Source organism: Anarrhichthys ocellatus, unplaced genomic scaffold (assembly GCF_004355925.1).
Source record: "Anarrhichthys ocellatus isolate YVR2014 unplaced genomic scaffold, GSC_Weel_1.0 scaffold32, whole genome shotgun sequence".
Classification (NCBI taxonomy): Eukaryota; Metazoa; Chordata; class Actinopteri; order Perciformes; family Anarhichadidae; genus Anarrhichthys; species Anarrhichthys ocellatus.
Genome location: NW_022280062.1, coordinates 3572987 through 3597285, shown reverse-complemented (window position 1 = coordinate 3597285; position 24299 = coordinate 3572987). Strand labels below are relative to the sequence as shown.

Genomic DNA, 24299 nt, shown 5'->3' with positions numbered 1-24299 from the left:
TCTCGTGGCTTAGGAGGTGTGCTTGTGATGCAGTAAAATGCTGTTTCGTTGATCACGTGGAATTTTTCTTCAATCTTTGCGTGATGAATCAGTCCTACGGATATCAGACATGAATAGCTTGTAAAGTCCGAGAGAAGACCAACTGTAATCTGCCTTTTCACGAAGAGACGAAACCCTAATATCCTCCACTGACAATGAAATATTTGAAAGATTTTTCACTCAGTGATTCAAATATTCAAAAAGGTCTCATCATTGATATTGTTATCTATATTATTGGCAACTGTGCTAAATAATACAAATGCTCCTAACACCACCATGTCACTGGTTCTCTGCTTTACTGGCAATAATTAGGATCCATGGTTTCATCAATCTTCAATCGTTTTTCTGTGTCTTGCGGTGAAAGAAATTATTTATTTGTAGCCTGCGCAACTCAAAATTGAAGGAATTGAGTGAAACATTTGATCTGTCAACAACATAACAATTCAACAGTATTTCAATCTCAGAATATTCCTGGTAGATACCTATGTTCTATGTTTTAATGTTAATCTTAATAAGTACTTTCTGCTTATTAATGTGGCATCGCTGCTGCAACTCCCGGGTGCATTTTATGAATGAAATTGAGTGTAGGCCCACATTATCATGACGTGTGTCATCATCACATAGTGCTGAGTGCGACTTTATTCTTACACAAATGTCCTCTGCTGCAAGGTTCATCAGTACCTCCGCAAGGACCCATGTATAAAATTGGGTCTTCCTTTTGTCCAGCCGCTGAGATGGAAACCGCAATCATTAACATGTTTGACTGCGTGTTGGTTAATGACACAAAGAGCTCTGTGTGTTCTCATCATTAACTTCCATTAACTGTTTTCCTGCCTCATTGAATCCTGCGTTAATTGCGCAACAGTTATAAGATGAAAGCATCCTGCTCTGGAGTGTGTGTACGGTCCCCTGATCATTACGTACCAACTCTATTTGATTTATAGGCGGTTAGCCTTTTGGGCAAAACACCTTTCTGTAAGCGTTAATTCATACGAAATTGAATATGTGCAGGTTGATAACAAAGTATAATTAAATATCAGTGATCCACAATTACAATATATGTGAATTAAAATGAAAGAAGTGTGCAGTTTCTGTTTTTGTGCGGAAATGTTTTTGTGTCTTTGTGTAATTTCTATGGGAGGGGATGAGAGCCCATGTCGGTGGGGGTCCCGGGCTTTGTTGATGAGGTCAGTTGCAGATGGGAAGAAACTGCTTTTGTGGCGTGAGGTTTCGGTCTTGATGGACCGCAGCCTCCTGCCAGAGGTGAACGATTCAAGGAGTTTGTGTCCAGGGGGGGGGGGTGGGCCACAATCTTTCCTGCCCGCCTCAGGCCCCGGAGGGACGGCACATTGCAGCCAATCGCCTTCTCAGTAGAGCGAATGACACGCCCTCGTCTTTGGCTGTGGCAGCAGCGTACCAGGTGGTGACGGGAAGAGGTGAGGATGGACTCAAATGATGGTAGCGTAAGAGTGCACCATCATTGTCGTTGGCAGGTTGGACCTCTTCAGTTGCAGCAGGAAGTACATCCTCTCTTGTGCTTCTTTTTGATGAGGTCCTGGATGATTATGGAGCCACAATTACAATGGTTACAAGGTTAAAAGGGGTTTTATTTGTCTTTGTGCGACAAGGGTTGCACAATGAAATAGGGAAGAAAACAAACAAAACACAACAAAAGAACTGGGAACTTACACAGGGTGATCTCTCTGCACAGTTACAATAACTGCCAGTTTGTTATTGGTGAACTATTTAATCTGTGAATGAAATCAATTAGTTTTATTTTTATTCTAACTGGAAGCAAGCTGACAAAAATAGGTTGAGACTTTTACTGCAAGCTGTGTCTGATAATTAATTGATTAGAATAAAATGGGAACATTTCTGCTGATATGATGGGCTGTAATACGCTAGCCGATGGGTTGCAAGATTGAGAGGAGAATAAATGAGGGAAAGAGTTTTTAACTCTGCTGGGGTAAAAAATAACATCACATTCTAACAACAGTTTGTTTTTATCATGTTTTCGGGTTGTCCGTCCGTCCGTCCGGTTCATTCTAGTGAAGGACTTTGGTGAATTTCTTTGAATTTGGCACAAACGTCCACTTGGATTCAAGGATGAACTGATTCGATTTTAGTGGTCAAAGTTCACTCTGACCTCACAAAACACGTTGTTTTTTCCATAACTCAAGAATTCAGACGCTAATTATGACTATTTCACACAAATGTCTCACATTTTGGACAGATATAGATATATAATATAACTGGTTTTAGAAAGCCTGCAACTGCTAGGCGGTATTACTAGTTTCTAAGTGATGAAGGACATGTGAACAAAATGAATTACTGGAGAGCCTCAAAACCACTGATGCATGTCAGTTTGACAGAAAATACATTGTAGTTCGTCCCTTTACAGAGTAAGACACATTTCCGATTACACTGAAGCAAGTTATTGTCACCCCTGTCATTAAATGTGGAGACTGTAATCTCAAGCAGCATACTGTGCCACAGGCATCAGTACTGAGGGATTCAGTTTTTATCTCCTACAACACTGTCACGCAGTGGAATAATAAATGTATGCTGAGGACACTGTGCATATATTAATCTGTTCATTAGCAAAAACTTTCTCTAAAAACACATAACACTGACACTTATTTTTGGGGGGGAGATTGAGAGAAGCATTACAAATATCATCATGGACTAAAATTTAGCTTTAAACACAAAAATGACAAAAACATCTGGTTCAATGTAGCTTATTTTTGGTAAAATAAAAGCTGAGTTTCCAAATATGTAACTAAATATTCAGGTGTTCCATGATTGTTTCCCTTTTGTCTTCCTGTGAAATAACTTAGTGCCAACCTGTTGAAATGATCATTTTACCGTAAATACTAGATAAACAAGGCACTATCCGGCATCCACATGCACACAAAAGGTTTTTCCTCTCAACTAGAATTTAAAGAACCTGTCGTGGCCCCCAAAACGGATTGGCGTGGCCTCAGACAGCAACTAAATCCAAGTCACTGCAACTTTGCATTGCTGTGAAAGATGTGTTTCAGTCATCAGTGTTTATCAAACCAGGAACTAATATCAATATATTAGTTTTATGACGAAATGCAATTTCTGCTTCATCCAACATAAAGTACCTGTGGTTATGTAATAGATACATTGTGGCTCATAAGCCCACACAACATCATCACTGCACTAAACACCAGAAGTACAATACTTCTAGAGAAAGGATATTCAAGCATGCAATTATCCCTGGGTACTTCTGCTTGTGTATCATTTTAATTTTATAGGAATTCAGATTTTCTTTTCTCGAGGGTGGGGTAGTGTATCTACTGTTTATTATTATAACCCACCAAGGGAAATACGGCACATGGCATCATTTATTTCATTTATTTGTCTATCTATCACAATATTCATTTCCTTGCTACCCAAGTTTATTTTTAAATATACAGTTACTCTTTTAAAATATGCTCATGGTCCGTATTGTATTTTTTTAAATCATTTTTTTTGCAATAGGGATGATGTACAGAAAAGTAACTGCACTATTATTGAATCAGCTTTCAAACTATCAAGTGCCAACTGAGGCCACTCCTGATAGAAATTAATCACAGCAAGTCATTTTTCCCAACTAATTTCCCCATAGAGAAAGAAATTAATAAGGAGGAACAGCTGATAACGGGATCCATGTATGAAGCTTCATTCCAGGGGTGTTATGGTTCGGGCCTGATATGGTGAGACTCCCTTTTTGATTTGCAGTAATTCAGCCAACCATTTATTCCAAATTGCAGCAATAATTAAGAGCAGGGAGTTGTTTAGAGTGGGAGTTATGCTCTAATACTCTGATGGATATACGTTGTTTAATTGACTGGGTTTAAGATCCTAAATGCCATTCCTTAATTAATACAACATTCAGCTGCAGATTTTCTACGTTAGGTTTTGTTAAAGTCTAGTTTTTGTGAAACCCGATTGGATGGAAATAAGTTTATTATGTACGATTCAACATCAAGAGGACCAAGATTACAGCCCTAAAAATGTGTTGCTCAGCAAATGATTGGTACTCAGGGTAGACCAAATGTTATTTGGTGGATGTTTTTATTTAATCTGGCAAGGGCAAAGCATGTTTTTTTTTCCTTGTAGGACTCTAGCTGCAAAAACAGAACAACCAGCACAATACACTGTATTTGACCTTCACAGGCAAAAGCTGTTTATAGGTCTGCTGAAAAACAGGCCTGGTGTGTTGTCCACCAGAAATACAGCATTATGGAGAGCATGCACCAATTTCTCTGTCTGGCACCTACATATTGATGGCCCTTGTATCAAAACAATTTCCTCCCTCTGATTGTAAAAGTGCTGGCTGGTCTTATTGGTCTGACAGGATCCTATTTCTTGAACATTGTGCACTGTCCAGAGTTATCATTTGTAACCTAAAAGGAACTGAATTTTCCTTTTCGGGTCCATAGAAGCTCATTTTTGGCATGGTAAAACCTGTGTGAACGTCATCTGCACCAGCCATGAGGACGGTGTGGTGGATAACCGGGCTGCAGTTCAGCGGGAGTTGCGCCAGGCTAACGATTGGTCGCGGTGAGGTTAGAAGGCGGACTGGATGGGATGTCAGAATCCTAAAGATATTCAGGTCCTCATTACCGGGGGTCGCAGCATCCATGCCCTGCACGTTCAACCGAGTCGCTTGAGTGCTCATGCACCAACAGCCGAGCTGCACTGTAAGCAGAGCCCTCTGTCTGTGTCCAATTACATGGCTTCACTTATGGATTCTGTAGTATCCCAAATCAGCCCTTTGTTGGTTGTATTGAAATTGGAAATACCAAAATCTAGATTTTAAGTATTCTTCATACCATCTTTAGGATCTTCATTAATATATTTCTTAATATTCATAGTTGCAAGTTGCAAAATCATGAAAGTATTCCTCTTCCAGACAGCTTGTAAACATGCCTGTGTGTCACCGAACCGTGGGGAATATATATTTTTTTGAAATCCTCTCCCAAAGGCTGCGTTTAAAAAACAATTTCAAGTACCGGTGAAAGAGCCAGAAAGTTGTCCAGCGCGTATATAAATTATGAATTACAGTCTTGTCTGCAGTCTTCACAAGGTGAGAGCAAGGATGAGGAAAGGGGAGTGGGGCTGATGGTGCATTTTATTTGCTCTAGAAAATTGGGGATAATAGGGGCAGTATTTATACATGTTCTATTCTCAGTGACGATTCATGACGTATTGGACTAGCTCCCAGAGTGGGGCCTGGGGACCACTGCCTGGATGAGCTGGAGGCACCCCCCCCCCCCACCAGGACAATGAGGGAATAGTTTAATTCCACTGTTATAATAAGGCAAATGTATTAGGAAGTCTGTATTTACCCTGGGTCCATTGTCTCTCTTTAAACCGAGCAATAGAAATGACAGGTATGAGCTCCCCCCTTGTGTCCTTGTGTCTAGTGCACGTCTTCACAGGCTGCAGGAATGAATGGACACAGCAGCGAGTGTAGCCGAGTGAATCCGAAGAGCCCGCTGACCGACGCTGCATGTGTTTTCTCCACAGAGGCAGAGAGAAGCGTGACTGTGAAGGGAGAGACGTACAAAAAAACAAAACTCCCCACCTTCCACAGCTCATTCTCGGTGGTTGGGGGGGGGGAGAGAAACTCACGAATTAACTTGCAAAAGAAGATATTTACTTGCAAAGGGGGAGACATAGCATTTGGTCTCGCCTTTCTCGCGCACGCGGACAAGCGACACTCAACACTTGAGGCGAAGCTGACGTTAACCCGTTAGCAGCGAGAGAGGCACGAGAATAGATCCAGTATCCACGACCTCGGTCGGCCGACCGGGACAGGACCTCGTGCTCCTCAGCCAGTGGACTCGTATCTTCTTCTTCTTCTCCGGGTTTGGTTCTAACTCTTGGTGTTCATTACATGAAGTGGATTTTTGTTTTTGTGCCCGCTACAAAGTAACGACGGGACTAAACGTAGCGGGTTCAGAGCTGGAGAGAAATGCCAACGGCGGTGACAAAGAGGAGATTCAGTAAGTGCACCGTTATCTTCTTTATTCTGTCAATGTGAACTTGAGACGCAGCTTTTAGCTCTGCCGTCGGCGAACTTGCAGAAATTCCGGTAAACGCCATTCGTGTGTCTGTTTGTTTGGCGTGTTTTTATAAACTGGGACTACTTTGAAAAGGCTTTTTTTTCTTGGAAGGTGTTCACGGTTGAGTCTGCTCGCGCTGGGTATTACAAAAATCTGTCTCCGGCTACCGTCAGACAGCCACGCACACAGTTTGTTGCTGTTTTTTAATGTATTTATGCAAACCCTGAATGTATAACTTTTATTTCACTACCGAAGCAAATGATAATTTATCTCAGAAATAAATATCCGGTCCTCATTTAAACAAAACATCCACAGAAATCAAGGTGAATGATGGGAAAAGAAGCAGCCTACTTTTTTTTTTTTTTTCGTCTCAATCACTTTATTTCACAAGTGATTTTATATCAACAAACCTGCGCAGAGTTGGCAATAAACTGAGCGCACGCACTTTTCAGTGAGCACATTGTCGCAGCAGCAGTCTTTGCTTCAATCAAGCAGAAAATGTGTCGAGAATCACTCACCAAACAACAAATAGGAGCAATGGTGGTGTTTGTGGTGCGCGAGCCTGTCGTCACCCTATTTCTGTCCAACTGAAATGTAAGGATTTGATGCCATAGCTCTCTCCAAATCTGCCCCCCTCCTTTTCCCTCGTGTGTTGCGCGTGCATGAGTGCGTGACCATGTCAGTCAGAGCAGGCCAGATTAAATCTTTGCTCTTCCTTTTATTCATCATCATCACCAGAGACAGGTCTTTGACTTCTTGCACGGCAGTCTGCTCAAAAAGCTCCTGTCTTTGTATGTGTCATTCATCTGCCCTTTAAAAACATCACTATCGCTGCAGCAGCACTGGCCGGGGGTTTGATGTCGTGCATTTTCTCCTGGCTGGCTGAGGCAAAAAGCAAAGGCTACATTTAAGCAGTCACACCATTAATGCATAGACATCTTTTTGTGCGTGTGTGCTACACAGCCATTAGCCTAAAGCCCTCTTCAGGTCTTGAACAGATCTGAAATCGAGGGGAGTGTTCGTCGCCGGGCGGATGAAGAGAGATGCTCAGCGTTTGCATGGAGCCCGCAGCCCTGTTTTGTTTATTCAAAGAAAAGGATTGGAAGCGAGAGTGACACGCCGAAGTAGCCTTATGGCCATCCTTCATCAATACGTGAATCCGATTATAGCTGTCACAGACACAATGAAGAGACCTGACCGTGAGCCAAACTGTAACAGGATGATACAGGGTGGGTTAGTTTCTTGGAATTGCATCAGAGGCTTTCTCCGCAACTGAATCCGAGGCCTGCTGCATGTTTGGGTGTCTAACCTTCAGCTGCTGCCTAGTGAAAACACAGCGACACGGTGTATTTCTACTCTGGATTCAGGGTAATTGGATAGTTTAGATTGTAGCCTGCACGACGGAGGCCTACTGTAAAATATCTTCTGCATGCAGGTTGTTCCATCGACGCTGAAGAATACAGGCAGTGGAGTCTCACTGTAACTTCTCTCATAACACAAGTGACTCTTTCTGGTGTTGTTTGGATGTGGGATCCACGGTTACCTTTCGTCACACAGTATATTTTATCATTTAAACCTGTGTTGACAGCAGTTATGTGCCATGCTGCTGAAGCATTACGGTTTTCTTCAATCATGTTGGCTGGATGTTGAGAAGCTGCAGGGTTTCTTTGCTGAACTTTGGCATATTCTGTAAAATATGTGAACATGTTCGACCATCATTGGTGTGTATTTACTGAATAGCTAATAGCAAGCGAATAGGCCCTTATACTGATTATGATTCATTAGAAGACATATGAATTATTTGACATAATCTTCATGACTCCTTAGAGATTACAGGGTGGCCCCCAATGGATCGTCACAGTGCTTTCTTCTTTTGTTTCCTGCCAGAAGAATCAACAGCTCATTTGGTGTCTGTTGGGTCTCTGAATGAAAATGACCTTGGCCTGTAGGTGACGTCATCTGCTAGGCTTACATACTGGCAAAAGCTAGGCTACATAGAAACAATTAGCTAACTGACACTGCAGCCATCCAAACTGTAATGTTCATGTTGTGGTATGACTAATGGCTAAAAGAACAGAAACCTATATATATTTATATATATATGTAGTATAATTCAAATAACCAATACTGATGTAATTACACCTTAAGAATCAGAAAACCATAACATCTTAGTTGTTTTTTAGTATGAATCCTTTCATGAAAAGATCCGTCAATTAATGCAGGAGTGAAACCGGTGTTGCATTTTGAATATTTGTGGCAGGGTTACCCTCTTTTTAAAACATGAATGTCATTTGAATGATGGTTTTGATGCTGTATCTGTTGTGTTTGTTGTCCCGGGTAAATCCCTGGCCTGTGTGTGCATGTGTGTGTAGTTCTGTTGGGTATTTCCTAGCAGTCCTGGTCTGGGGCTCGTAGCCAGAGCATCTGCCTTTGCTTCCTCATGTGCCGGTGCTGAATGGCACTGTTCAAGAAAACCAGCTCCTCTGTGGCCCCACACTGGGAAACCACTCGGCACAACCCTCTCCCAACCGACGCTTTCTCATGCTTCTCATATGGGTGGAATCTGGGTAATTTCAGGGCCCTGGAGTTATAATGAGAGGTCTTGCCCATAGTGTGTTGGTCTGTGGTGGGCGGGGTCAGCATTTCTCCAGTTTGTAGGGGATTATATCCTCCTGTCAGGGCGTTGGCACAGAGGAACCAAGAACTCTTTTTAAACTAGGCAAGCTGGTTCAAACTGGTTGTGATGGGTCTCTTTGACATGGGGGGTTACAGGATCCAGACTATAACCTAAATTTAGGCTAGAAAGGCTAGTAACTGTTGGTTTTCAAGATTCAGATTCAGCTGCAGATATGAAGTGGGCTTTTTCAGGATGTTTTTTTTTCACTGGGGTCTAAAGGACACCTCCATTGTAACCTCCATTGTCCTGCTTAGCATCCCATCCCCACATAGAGGCGGCCTGCTCTTAGCAGCACGCTTGGTGGATTCTGAACAATGCTTGTTCCTTAACGTCAGCGGTATAAAGGCAAAGAGTGATTTACTACTCTCTCTGCAAGGGTAATGTTGGAGCAATTTGACTGCTGATTGAAACCAGGTCTCCCATTTCAGAGTCCACTGGTGGCATTATAAACCATTTACACCGATGTTTTACAGGGCACCCCTGCAACGGGAAAGTGGAAACAGACCCACGGCCTTAAAAAACGGCCCGCGCTACCATTAGAGACCTATTTTTATCCGTTCCTCGTGTGATTTGTGGTCTTTCCTCCAAAGTATGTTTGTGCAGCTGAGTGAAGTAGTGAATATGGATGACATTAAAAGGTCAAATGTTAATCAGTCCTGTTTTTTCATTAAATCAGAAGGACCCTCGTAGATATAGGGGGGTTCGTCTGCTTTGCATTATGCTGCCTTCTCTGTAAGCGGTGGAGCTTCTTTTCCTCCAGCCGTTATGTGTGAATCAGAACTGCAATCCCAAATTCTGTGAAAATTGGCTCAGGCAATTTGCTGCGTCGAGACCTTATGACTTATCTGCACTTGTTCTGTATTAACATATGTTAGAAGGTAGCCATTACATAAATGAACCGAGCGGCCTTAATTACGTTTTCACCACCTAAGCCTTAAAAAAAACACACACACACACACACACACACACAACTCATTAGAAAGTCAGAGTGCCGCTGAAGAGTAAGAGGAGAGAAAGTGCAGAAACTAAGGAGAGAAAGATGTTGACATTTGATTTCTGGACCTGGAGGATGTCGGTGTTCTGTTGCCACTGTTCATTACTGAAGCTCAACATTTTCTGCAGCTGCTTCACAGTAAAAGCTTTCCAGCCAAGATAATTGCATATGGCTTCATTGTGAAGAAGCTACCGTCTGTGTTCAGGTACAGTCATTACTGAGGCCTTCATTTTGTTAGCTTTCAAAAAAAGGTAAAGGATTACCTCAATCTGCACTTGGATATATTGTTTTTGTTAACCGATCACCGTTCAGAAGATACCACCACCAACACAACCGCAGTCGTCATTAGAGCTGCATGATCATTTCATATTGGCTTGATTTAATTGGATTTTTTTCATGCAAACTCTTAAATCTTAAATCAAAGATAAGAAGTAGGTCAAGGTTTCAAGCCCTCGGTTCATTACCAGCTGACGGCACAAAAATATCACTGCTCTTTTTTGCCGTTGAGATATTTTTTCCGACGTGAGAAATGGAACTTTTACTTTGAAATGGAGCCGTGGAATATCACAATGTGCAGTTAGCCGTCTACTGGTATACATATTAACGTCTGTAGTGAGCTGCAGAAAACTGTTCTTATTCATCTGCTCTACCTGTGATCTCAGATGGTCACAGATGGCTTTGCATTCTCACCACACATGCCATCCAATTAAAAGAGTTAACCACCAAACACACAACAGTGGACATACTAGTGTACAGGTGTTTAAGCATGTGAGGATACTCGCTTATCTGGTTGCCTATTTTGCTTCTCTCCCCCGACATTCAAGAGTAATTATGTGACGCATTTCATTTTCTGTACAGTGCTCACTGCAGCTGTAAAAGGTTGACATGTTGATAAGATACAAAAAGATCAATTCATTTATTCAAAACAGTGTTTACCAAACTTGTCGTAACGTCAGTGACATCTCCAGTCCAACCACGTGAAAATAAATGATTGTTTACGGTATTTCCAGGTTTGTGTGTGTTTAATGGGTTTAGTGCTTACTCATGACATGCCTGCTGGTACTGTGGGAAAAACAAGGTAATACAGTACAGCATGTGTCCCAGTATCTCCAGTGCCTTGCTGTTTTTGTGAGAAGAGGAAAACATTCTAAGGCTGAAATAATTAGCCCTTCCATTAATTGATTAATTATTAAGCAAAAATATGAGCTTTTTTTTTATTTGCTGCTTTTCTGAGTAATAATTCCTTTTGAATATTCCTGATTTTGGACTGTTCCACCAAAACCATCAATGGACATCTGTGAATGGTACCAATGGTCTGTGCAGACTGATGGTAACATGAGTTCTCAGGCTATTGTCCCGTTTGGTGTCACTCAATGCTGTGTGCTTGACCTCGTACATGGGATGAATCAAACAGTCGACAATGCAATTTACTCAACATCTGTCAAACAATACAGTGGTGTGGTTGTTCAGCTCAAGTGATGTCCCTTGTTTTGACACCACATGTAGTTGTTTTTATCGTATTGTAAAGCACTGCGTTTGTTTTGTGTCATCCTCCCGAGAAAACCACTCCAAATGGGCCCAAACTCTTTCATTTAGCGCTCTCAAATATTATACTTTTATACTTTCATAAAGTCGAGTGTCATAGTAAATTGAAATATGAGACTCATTATTGTTGCAGCGTTGAAGATATATATAATGGCGATGCCGCTGTAATACATCAAATCCAACTGTGAATTTTATGAGTCATTAGAGCCCAAATAGCTTCATGTCCTACAGTTGCCACTTGTGGGTTATTACACCTTCCGTTCTGAGGCCTTAACACAGATTCTGTGTGGATGCTCATCTTGGCTTATGGCACAGTGGACAGTTTTATCACCTCTTGTGTGTTGGTAAATGTACCGAGGAGGTGACGGGTACACGTGACACACACACGTGTGAGACCGCGGTGCCTCGGCTGTGCCCAGTCAGCAGAAGTGCACCGCAGACGCACTCCCTCATTTCAGACAAAACGCTCGATGCAGACAAATGGAGCAACGGCTCACAGGCTGGTGTCATTCATTTTGCTTGTCATTGTCAAATTGTCAACCTATCCTTTTCGGGCTCTCATCTAATTAGAACACACACACACACACACACCCACACACACACACACACCGGCTGCACCAGAATTGATGCAGAACATTACGTGAAGGTCAAACATTCAGCCGCCTTATCAGGCCGGACTTAAATGGCACATAACTCAAAAATGAAGGCGATGTGAGAAAATTCTCATAGCTTATGTAGCATAAACGTTGAATGCAAGGACGTAGGTCTGCACATGGAACAGTATGGACATGTCCCTGCTATGATGTCATTATTTCCTCAAATGCCCGCCATCTTCATTGCACTGATTAAATATCGAGCGGAATATGGTTTAAGATTTGAGAGATGGAACAATGTCCTTCTGGTGTTGCATTAACTGTATTATTCAGTATTTATACTTAACATTCTGTAACACTGTTGCATAAGAGATGATGGCATAGAAAGATTTGTCATTTGATAGTCATAAAGCATTTATGTTTTTGGAGAACCAATCTTGACTTTTGGTCTTTTTAGCACTTTCTCTTTCATTGGAAGGATGTCAGCACATCATAGCTTTCCCCTTCCTTTTTCTTTACTCTAAAAGCTCCTTCCCTCAAGGGAATGTCTGCCCAAACCATTACCAGTTTTTGGCGAGAATACGGTTATACAAGCACATGGACAGTCAGAGATTTTGTGTGCACTTTCAGGTGCAAAAATCACGCTGACTCTTCGAAAAAAAAAAAAAAAAAAAAGGATTAGAAATCAGGTTGGAGACACTTTGTCAGGCCGTTCCACCATGTTGCTTTTAGCTTACGGAAGGCTAAAAGTCAGTTCCTGACTGGCAGCTGAAAACATAACACTTTTAGAAGGCTGAGTTAATGGCTATTGCGTCAAGACAAACCAAAATCATTTTGTTGTTTTTTTTTGCTTACAGAAACAAAAAAATTGTTAGCTGACCATGTGTTGGTTGTAGACTTTGACACAGGAACCTTCCCTGCCGCTAGCTGGGCGTGCGAATCCACAACTGTGAACGGCGTAAAAAGTGCATGCCTTGCACTCCGCCTGCCCCGCTGATATGGCAGATGGATGGGATTTTTCGTGAGTGGGGGCGGGGCACGTTGGCACTGAGGGGCGGAGATGACAGCTCTTCGTCCGTGGAGGGCTACCAAAAGGGGCCTTGGCTCTGAGCACCTAGTGTGTCCTCCCGACAGAGCCTTGATGCCGTCAGAGACCATTAGTGTTGACAGCATGTCATCACGTCACACCAGAGCTCACGGTCAAGCAACCAAGAAAATTAAGACGGCACACTTAAATTAACAAGGTTTCGCTGATAGCACTTTGAAGATTTCTTCCCTCTTATCGACGTCACTTTTGCATTAAAGCTCTACTGAGTTTACATATAAGCTGTATGCTTCAATGCTTCAATGGCAATATTAATATTTCCCCTGCTGGCCAAGCATTGTCTTGGTCTGTGGCTTCTGCTTCGATTACAGACCGTCCAGAGAGCCTTCACAGCTCGTGTTGGAGATGTTTTTCTAGATGCCGTGACTTGCTGCAACCCGAATGTATACCACATTGAAATGAAGACAAGTGGCTCTAATAAAGCCATGTAATGCAATAGTTTAGTGGCCTGAAGTGAATTAAGGGCTGAGCAATGCGTATAAATGTGCTGCTCTCACAACAAGAAAACATGTTAAGACCTAAGTATGAGTTCACTCGCTGTAAATAATTTACTCTCAGCGCTCCAGCTCGTGCTTATCAAACGCTGAAATATGAGAAGAACGTTTGATATGGTCAGACTGAAGAACATATCTTTACGGTCTGCGCTGTTACCAAGTGAAACCGATTCAAACTGTGAGAACATGAGATGGTTAACAACATCAAAATTTCCACAAGCGTGCATGTGAGTGTTTGTGAGCGCAATGTACTCTATTCTACTCGATAACCTTTATGAATGAATAATAACACTGGCAATGAAATTGGTGATACTTTCCATCACGGACATGGTGTTACTGTTCCACTCTCATATCTCTGCACAGGTAAAAGGAGGGAATGAAGAATCGCTGAGACTTTTGAACTTGCTTTTAATGTAATATCCGTACAGTGACCGGAATGATAAGTAGCCTCCTGCATCCTGTCTATAAACATGGGCTACGGTAATAAACGACCAAATATGTAGTTGCACATTACCGGCATTCATCAAACTCACAATAAGAATGTTTTCAAGGTTACACGCTGTCACGCGGCGCAGTCCACTTTCCCTAACTGCAGTCAGAAAGTAATGTAGTATCACAGCAGGAGGTTAGAAGATGGTGGAGGTGGTGGAGGGAGGGGAACTAATTTGGCGCTATCTGTAATAAATGGAATTTATTCATGTTTATGGACACCAGATAAAAAGGCTGCTTTCTATTGCAACAAGGTCTACAGGTTGTGTTCCACTGGGTGTGGTAGATCCTTTATATACATAAATAGGGTTATGTTTGTATTCATAGGGACAGATATACAAGCAGAAAACATTCTCTAAAACCTCAAATACCACATATCATAGCGTTTACGGCCTCAGCTCATTTGCAATGTTTGTTGCGAGATGGAGCTGTATTAATAGAATAACAGTGCCATACAGAATACATATATGCCATTACACAAGACACAAACATAAATATTAAAGACGCATTAAAATAAATGTGCCATAAAAGGACATAAAAACCCTGAGGGATGACGCCTGATCATCCATAACTACACGGCTGATTAGATCCAGAGACTTGGATTTTAAAGTGATCCTAGTTTTGATCCTTTGCAAGTTATTCGGATAAGGAGAAGGTGCAAAGTCTGTCCAAAGGTTTTATGAAAGAACATTTTACAATTCCCCAAAGATCAGCCCAGAGTTCGTGAGCCAGAAATGTTGAAACGTGTCTCTGACCTCACAGTTGCGCATGTAAGTTGTTCATCTTAAGAAGATGCATCTTTATTGACAAAAAAGACTCGCAGATCTATCTGAGAGTTCAAAACATCTAAAGGATATATCGGCCAACACTATTATTATTACGTACATAAAACACACTGAACAATTGTTTTTAATAAGTATCCTTCATTGTGACATTTTAGTTGAAAACATATCAGTACTAACAAACTATAAATCGACACATTATAAATATATCTTTTGCAGCACGTTTGTGGAATTTCTTGTTACTTTTTTGGCCAAAATATACAGCGAAACCCATACATATTTTATAAGCTAATACATACATATTGCCCCTGCCAATGTATCTTCTCTTCAACATAGTCAGTGAAGTCTACTTATTATGAAATAAACCTCATCAGTTAACTTACCACTGCAAAATTGTTACACAAAGTATAATGCTGAAACATTTATGGGCCGTCACATCAGCGCAGCACCAATGAAGATCTCCAACAAAAGTTGATTTATATTTTTACTTCAAGTGCGTCATTTTTGCTATCTGCTAATGTCAATCATTCATCAACTTAAGAGATGATATGTTGTTGTACTCACTCAGTAAAATTGCCTGATTCACTGGCATTAATACACAGACATAGGGGATTTACTTTTCTCATCTAGTGAGGTAATTCTTACTTAATATGGATGCAGTTGTTTTGAGCTTTGAAATAAAGTACTTAGGTATTTGTCAATGTTTCCTTCCTACCCAGCAGACTGGAAATAGTTCCCTGTAGAGGTGCACTGCCATCTTCATCTTCTTGTCCCGGTTATTGTCAGCACTGCGTCGTTGTGCTTCATAACTTGATTTTTCTGGAACGCTTTGGTCATAGTTTAAACGTTTCCCCTTCACCGCCAGCCTTTTTTTTTCTCCTGCCTACCAGGAAGAGTCCAGAGAACCCTGTGGACAGAGCTCCCTGAGCTCCGTGCTGCAGCTCCTATAAAAGGGGCCGTGATTCATGAGGCTGGCTTTTCATCGTCCCTGGGGCTGCGAGGAATTATCTTCTGCAAATGGGTTTGAAAACGCTCTTGGCCAGGATGACCAGGGCACTGATTTATAGATCAAGATGCGCTGAGCGGTTAGGTTCTCTTTTCCAACGTAGGTACGAGCCCCCACCACCACCACCACTGCTGTGCTGTATGCACCAACTCACGTGTATACTCACACCTCCTCACTTCAGCTCTCAGTCTGCGTTCCTTCAGTTTACTCTGGCCATGTATTTAGAAGAGAAATAACTGGATTTATGACGCCAAAGTTGCGGAGTTGAAGAAGTAGTCTGTTGTTCTTAATATGTCGAGCACCAGGATAAGCAGTTTTTCCACCAATATCTTTCTGCGTCGAGGCCTATATACAGATATAAACCTTATCCTTGGCATGAGGTAGGAGCCACTGTCAGAGAAATAGAAATTGCCTCCTGAAAATTGTTTCTTTTAATCTTGAGTCTGAAGATCAAACTGTTCCCTCTGAAAGTACGAACGAGTGTGGTTAAGCCCTTCTGGAGAGTTGAGTCTTAAGAAAAGCTGCTGATTGCTTCGTGTGTCTTCCTCCCTAATAAGCTTCACATCCATGTCTGAGCTTTGGAGCCTCCCAGCTCTTCTGACTGTCTTCTGTCAGCTCAGGTAATGTTGCCGACAACGTCTGACATAATTAATTGACTGTTTGAGTAAAACGGAAAATGTTTGGAAAAGCTTGATTCACTTGAAATGGGGCGGATTTATTTGAAGCTTTCAATTGTCAAAAAGCAATTAACATGGCAAACAACTTTGCTGAGACCCTCAGATGGGCTGTGAGTCTCCTGAGTCCCACACCGGTTCCTCTGCGTTACACACACACACACATGGCTTCACACGCAGGCATTAGTCTCATTATTAAGACAGGAAGGATTACTATTTTAGAGTATGAGTGATAGTCGTAACGGAGTAACGAGTATGTTTCCACATCAGGCGTGTCCTCCCCTTCTCATCAGAATAGCAGGGCCTGGCAGAACCAGGGGGGCGGCAGAGTCTGACTGCAAACAAGGGTTGCACAAACCGGATTTGACTTACCTCATGAAGCGTTTGAAATGCAAACTGACAGGGTATGTTTCAGCCAACATCACCTGCTTCTCGTTGCAGTGCGCCCCATTAGAACATTGCCAGTCCTGTCTCACCATTGTTACGTAAGATCCACATCGAGAGAAGAGAGGGGGCTCGCGTCTCCTCCCTTCAAGGAGTCACTGGAAGTCTCTGGAGGATCAGCAGCAGTTGCTTTGGGATTTAATGAGTGACATCCAAAGCGTGCATGTCTCAGAGGTCTCCACATGGTGTCCGTCCGAGCTGTCATCCATCTTCTAAACCTCCTGCCCCCCCACATCAGAATATCACCTTCTCCAAAGCCGGATGCTAATGTTTCTAAATGGTGTACTTGCAAGTGGATTATTTGAAAGGCTATGTGTCAGACGGATCTTTATCTGGCGGCCTGGCAGCTTGACTCTGACTTCACTCGGCTCCCCGTCTCTGCATGTTGATTAGCTTGTTTTTCTCCCCTTTACTTGCTTTGCTGTGTAGTGTTCTGTGCTAACTCATCTCATGTGATTTGGGCCAAGTTAGAGTACTCCCAGAGCCCGGTTAATCCTTTTATTGTCCTCTTCTTGTCTTGTGCGCTCGTGAACGGATCACAGTGAAGCCTAGCCTTGTGATTCGTGCACGAAATAGAGAATACGATGATCATTTCTGGATATTGTGCTTATCTTCTGTTTAATTAAAATACGGATTTTGATCACTTTTAACCTTTTGATAGCTTACTGTTGCTTTCCCAAACATTTTTGGCAACTGCACCCTTGGTTATGGTTATTTGGAGATAAGGCAAAACAAGGTAAAGTTTGAAAAGGGTTAGAAACCTCCAGATGGACCCTCGTGCTACATTTTGCTGTGTTGTCAGTGAACATATCTAAATAAATGGAAAAGCGCATTGATGGTGGTTTCCATGATTGCTTTTCATATCGTCGCTGTCGGGCGGAAACCTTGTAGGTCCAAAGCAGTTACTTTTCAGGAAATGGAAAAAAATTAATAATTGAACACTGCGTCGTCAAACTTGTTTTTTTGTTTTTATATATATTGTGAGGTACTTTTACGTGTCATCATATTGTTGATATGTCACCAAACGTCAAGCTTTTCAAACAGCGAATGTCCACATAGATGTTTTGTCACTAGAACGGCCGCATCCGTGGCAGTAGGTGTTTAGCATCATGTTAGCTAGTAGCTATGATCACAAAGTGAACATCAGAGCAGCGCTCTCTCTCCCTGCATTAAGTTCAGAGTGGCAAGGGATGCCGTAAAGCACCACCTCCATCCCGGGCCTAAAGCTGTCCGTCACGGCACCTCATAGTGGAAACCAGGCCGGTGAGGGCCAGCCAGCGTCGGGGAGAGGTCTCACAATGCTGACTCGAATCCCTCGGACAGACTCCAGTTAAGAAGTGTCAAAATATTTTTGGTTCATTATGAAACTGTGGGGGGGAAACAGCCTCAGACGATGGCAGACAAAATTGCCAGGTGCTATGAGGTTTTTGCTGACAAATACTTTTCATTGTTAAATATGGAGATGGAGGTTTCTTTGAAGATGCGTTATTTCAGCAGTCTTTACAATTACACGTGCTTAACAAGACTCACCATTAATATGCAGCATTACGGCCAAATAAGGTTTTGTTCACGTTTGCTAGCTACGAGTCTTATCTACGCTTTTGTTCCGGCACAAAGCAGTCAGACACTTTGATCCCATCTGATCCCATCTTTGATCTTTATCTGGTGCTTTATGGGGAAGCACCACAAACAAGCAAACAAACAACAAAGTCAAGTCCAACGAGGCAGGAAATAAGTCAGATCATTTTAATTGACAAATTAATTGGAGTTCTAATTTTTCTGAGTTGAACCTTTTGGATTGTATCTCTTAGAAAGCAGCAAGCACTGTAAACATTCGTTTTAAAGGTTTAAAGAGGAACTTAATTAGGGGTTATTTTTGAATAGGACATAAAACAACAGCCTGCAGAACGGCTTGTCCTCAGAGGTCCACAGAGAAGTTGTTTATTAATAGAGTTGGTAGTTTGAAGTGATATATGTTACAGCTCCAGAGTGCACACATCATCTAGAGTTGATCTAATTCAAAGTCTGGGAAAAGCAAAAATGTATGCGTTTGGAGTTTGTCACCCCACAGAAAAATGTTTTAACCACCCAGCCAAATTTTAATGATTAATAAATCATATATAAAAATGTGTATATATATATATATATATATATTAGAAATTAGGTTTTCATGATCCTGTATGAATGTATAAACATGTATAAATATTATATGCATAATATTTAGTCTATAGTTTTAGGATTTGGACAACCTGTAGTCGTTGCTAGCATGAACAAAATATTATTATTATTATTATTATTATTTATATAGCAGAGAAACCCACCAAACTGCTGTTTACCAATGAACGTCGCTAATCATCCGTGCATTGGGTTGCGATGGAGAGAATGAGTGATGCCGTTTTAATGGCGAGAAATAGGACGTTCTGGACAGCTAGCGTACCAGCTGTCAGCTAGCATAGCAAACAAAGGATTGGAAATGGATAGTGTATAGTGTGTATAGTGTGTATAGCTGATCTCAGTTGAGCAGAAAAAGTGTCTGGATTGGCCCTGATCCTGGTTCAGGACATTCATCTTACCAAACAGGAAGTTATGACCACATCGGAGTGGTCTGAACCTAATGGCTTTACTACTACTATGCTTGAAAGCTGTTCACTTGTGATCACATCACCCGGTGAAATGAGAGAACAAGGTTATAGTCGCAGGGACTTTCCACGCCTCGGGGTTAATTGAAGTAAGGTTCCGGGTTTGGGTAGAGAATCAACAATCTTGAGTCCTCCAAAATGCCAACGAACAGAAAAATGATTGATGAGATGAGCAAAAAATAACCTGTGGTCGTCTGCATATTCATTGCTGACTTGTCTCATTATTCGGAGGCTCATTTACATTTTAAGAAGCGCGGTCAAGGACTGTGTGTACTTCCTTGCGCCTCATGGAGCATTCCAATGAGTTTGCTCTCTGAGAGAAGAGATGGAGCTATTGATTAGAGACAGCCTGACCTGTGGAGGTAGCTGATGAGCAGTCACTCAGCTCTGAAGCTTCAAAGGGACACGCAGCCACGATCCACCTTGTTCAAACAAAACGAAGACAACAAAAAAACGTTTAATAAGCATTGATACCTTAATTGGGTTTGTCAGATCAATGGGTTTATTTTACCATGAAGTTTTGTTTTTTCTACTCCCCATTTGCCGTGATGTCTCGCCAATTATCTCGCTCCCCCCAGGCTTTCATCTGCAGGACTTTTTGTGGCAGATGTTACGTTAAAGTAAATATTTGTCAGTAATAAATCAGTCCGTCTGGGTTGATAGATATGACATGTGTTGCTTTGGATGTGTGACAATCTAAATATCAGCAACAAGTGTGACTGATCATCAAATGTGAAATGCCTTGATGTTTAGAGATGAGATCACACTCGCCTTGGTTTTGAGCCATGGACAAGTTATGTAAATATAGCTAGCTTTAAGATGCGCTGACTTGCTAACATCCCTGTACCTCCAAAAAGTTCTGTTTTCAGGGCTCCAGACGAGCTGATATGTTAGAGACGGCTTGGACATCCATATGTTTTGACAAACAGAGGCGCACGACTGATAAATTATCCGCAGAGAAATTGGAAAATGTAATTACCAGCCTATTATTTTTTCCAATAATGGGATTTCAGCAGGTGATAATTAAAACCAATATTAGATGTTGGACTGTTGAATTGGATATTGCATTTTTCTACATATGTTGAGCAATCTCCGAGATGAGAGAAACACTTAGTGCGTTTCGTTGGGATGTGCAGAAGCGAATGTGTTGTTTCTGTGAGTGCATCCCTCTTTGGTGCTGCTAGGCACCTCTAGGCTACAGAATGATTAATTTAATGTTGCTCCTTCTGCACTCTTGCATCTTTTATAGCAACGTTCAAAGACCACACTGGTGTTTTTTCATGTTTTTAGCTCATTCTGAAAATGTGCTGTGCTCTGTAGCAGCTGGACTCGGTTTCATTCAACGGCCTGTGGGGGGGGGGGGGGGCTGTCACTTATGGTATGTGGTGCGTTCATGTACTCTCGGGGAACTCCAACACCTGATACTTTGGGAAACTTTTGTTGCTGTCAACCAAATTCACATCATCAAGCAAAGCATTGCTGTATGTTCCCCATGCATTGGCTTTAAGTTAAATGTACTTTGAGAAGAATTGATGAACATTAAGTGGACAGCCAGGACAATACATGTATTTATCTTAATTGCAGATGATGTTTGTATTGCATTTCCATGTCAGTCTGAACTGAATATGTTATGTCTGTGGAATGATCCATCTTTACAATCTTGTGTGTATTATAGTTTTAATTGGTGTCAAAATGCTAAACAGTTAATCTGTATCAGCTACAGCATATTGGTGCGTTGCTAGTTTTTACTTTATAAGCTTCACCACACAGAGCTTAGCTCTAAGTTAGAGTGCATTTTCTGTGCAGAAGCAAAATAGTACAATTGTCTTTAGACAACAATATTTCAGCAGTGCACCATAGTTATGAATGTATATTCCAACAACCATAGAGTAGGGCTACAGTAACAATAACCTATAAACCAAGTATAAACCAGTGTGGTGTAATTCAGAAGTCATAATACTCAAGAAGCATTTTTTGTCTAGTGCAGGCCACAATTCATCCTAATGTATCCAAATATAACCTGAATACAAATCCTGTACAGTTTGACGAGTACCAGACAAATCGCCCATTTCCAAAATCGGAGACGAAACGCTGTGAAATTTACCAGTTCTTCTTCTGTGTGACGCATTTCAAGGTTATCTGCGTAATTAAACGACGGGAGCGACCGACACTTGGGGGGTTGGTGCTGGATCTTAAAGAGCTCCGTGGCAGCCACAGGACCAGAGCTCAGCAGGTGTCTGTTCTGAGGCTCTTCTCCCCTCTGGTGCGCCGCTCTAATGCGACCATGTGCTTCTTCACATTAGCAACTGTGCGGCTGCCGTTTGACTGAGCCGTTTAACAGGCCGACGCGATGTTTGTGTCAGATGCTGTCACAAGCGGAGCGGTGAGAGACGACCGGGTCCTCTGGCACGTGTCAATAAACAGCCAAGAAGATGAGGATTATATTGCATGTGTCAGTCAAGACAGACAGGAGAAGAAAATGGCAGTTTTTTTTTCATGGGATGCAATACAGTGCAGTATCTTGGCTGCTGTACGTGTAATTCATCTTCATAATAAGGATTAGAACCACCAGCAGGGTTTGACAATATGTCCTGTCGCTCGGGGCCAGTTGCTATAAAAATAAGGTTTCGGTCTAATATTTGCCCAAAGATAAGTCTGTTATCTTTGCCTCTGTGCTCTGTCCACTCACTTGTTTTTCTTGTTCTTAGCAGTGAGGTTGCACACGAGATGCATTTGTAGTATACTGCCTTAAACATCGGACTTTACTATGGACTGGCTGAAATGTATCAGGTTTTTGCATGAGTGCATCGTCTGCTTATGAAAAGCATCTTTTGTCTCACAAATTCCATGAACATCTTGTTTGATTTTGCACAAAATTATATTTGTGGTTTTGTTTTTTAACGAAAGAATGAAATAAAATTAGAAGGTTTTCTAGTGTCATTTGTAACTTTTTACCAAATAGACAGGTAGCTAGTGGAATTGTTTTTTTGGGGGGGGAAATATATATATTTAAAAAGGGCTATAATTTGCTGTGTTTTAACCCTACGCCTTCCTCACATATTTGAAAATGAAGTGTGATCCCATCCGTCAATGGTCACGCACTGAAATAATGAGGTATTCCCTTTGGTTTCAATCATGCGTATTAATTATTAACCACATCTTTTTAATTATAGTTCTGTAATCAAAGCTTTTCCACACCGACCTACTTTGAAAGGGAAAAAAAAGAGGGAAAAAAATCATTTGAAACTTAATAATTCCTTAAGTTTAATAAATAATTACTCTTATGAATGGTAGGATATGCAATTCTATATTAAGGGTGATGCATCTATTAAATGATAATATAACAAGATGAGATATAATTAAAGATGTTTTTCATTTCGTGGATGAACCCATGCAAGCTGCTCTGTGCTTTGTGCCCTGGTGCAGTAAAGCAAGACTCAATGAATGTTTAACATGTTATAAATGGAGTTGATTTCATACACTCTGCCTTCCAGTGTTCTTTTTCCTTTAACTGTTTTCAGTTGATATTCTGATAAATTGTGCCTTTCACGTAGCAGAATCAAAATATCTCATTACTTGTAGGAACAGGCAAGAGAAACAATAAGGAACAGAGAAAAAGGTGGTTTAATTTGTTTTAGGTTTTTTTTTCATATTAGACTCAAATATGAATATTCAAATTTGTTCTGACAGCCACACTGGATGCCACCGCATTGTGAGTCAGAGCGGCACTTGGAGCAAATATGACATCGTGTCATTTCTCAACTTTGACAAACAAAGAAATGCTGCTTGTTGGTTTGTTTCATTGTGTAACCACCAGCCAGGTTGGAAAACGATGAACACCATAGCATGTGTAGGCGATTACTGTGTCTGGCAGGTGCATCTAGCTGACTTTTTAGGAACATTGCTGAAAACACAGACTAAATGGCCATCCTGTAACCGAAGCCTGCAGTCTGTATGTTGGCATTGGATCGATGTCACACTCCCACATCAGGTCCCGTTAATGTAGCGGCACAAACGGATGTGGAGACTGTCGCCTCATGAATAACCATCCTCTGTGATTTTTCCATGTTTGTGCCGATTACATTTACAGAAAAGCTTCTATCTGTTAGGTCAGAGGCCTTGCTCATGAATACCAAATGTGCAGCTAGGGCCAATTAATATTATGGAGTTGTTAAAAATAATATATTTTAAATTATTCAGAGTCAGTTAAAGGAACACAAAGAGATTTTCCCAAAGATTTCCCCTAAAGGCTCTGACTTCCAATGTAAAACAGTGAGTATAGCACAGCATCAAAATTCATGAAAAGATTAATCTTGTTAGTCAAAAATTACTAACTGAGTTTGTTGCCTGTCCAACAAAAGGCGAAAAACCGAAGCTTCAATTTAAAGTGCTTCGTCCATCATTAGAGCCATCCGTCTTGAAGATGCCACACAAATGTTTTTCCTACTTTAGTGTTTTTTGTCTAGTTTCAATGTTGTTTTCTTTTGCTTTTTCTTCTCCTTTTAGGCCTAACTTACTCTCCTCTCTTACTGACTCACCTGTTCAGGTCCACTCAGGGTCTGCCATTAAGCTTTTATAACCTGAGATAATGTATTAGTCTAATAGCCAAACTTGAAATGCCAAATGTTGGCCAACTGAAAAATACATAAATTCAACAGATATATGGACAACTGGATAAAAAAATACAGTCAACGATTCTAAATTCTATCCTTTTGTATTGTTATTGTCACAACACACA

General features: G+C 41.4%; 1 protein-coding gene across 15 annotated transcripts in view; it reads left to right on the top strand.

Moving 5' to 3' along the window:
• The first annotated feature begins 5530 nt into the window (after positions 1 to 5530).
• The window catches only part of ptprfb (protein tyrosine phosphatase receptor type Fb), a 151660-nt gene continuing 132891 nt past the window's right edge, over positions 5531 to 24299 (top strand). For 5 of the 15 annotated variants that reach the window (XM_031865068.1, XM_031865070.1, XM_031865067.1 and 2 more), the window contains exon 1: positions 5531 to 6059. The gene's annotated coding sequence lies outside the window, so the exon portion shown is untranslated. The remainder of the gene's footprint in view (positions 6060 to 24299) is intronic. The other 10 variants (XM_031865069.1, XM_031865065.1, XM_031865074.1 and 7 more) reach the window with 4 other exon arrangements.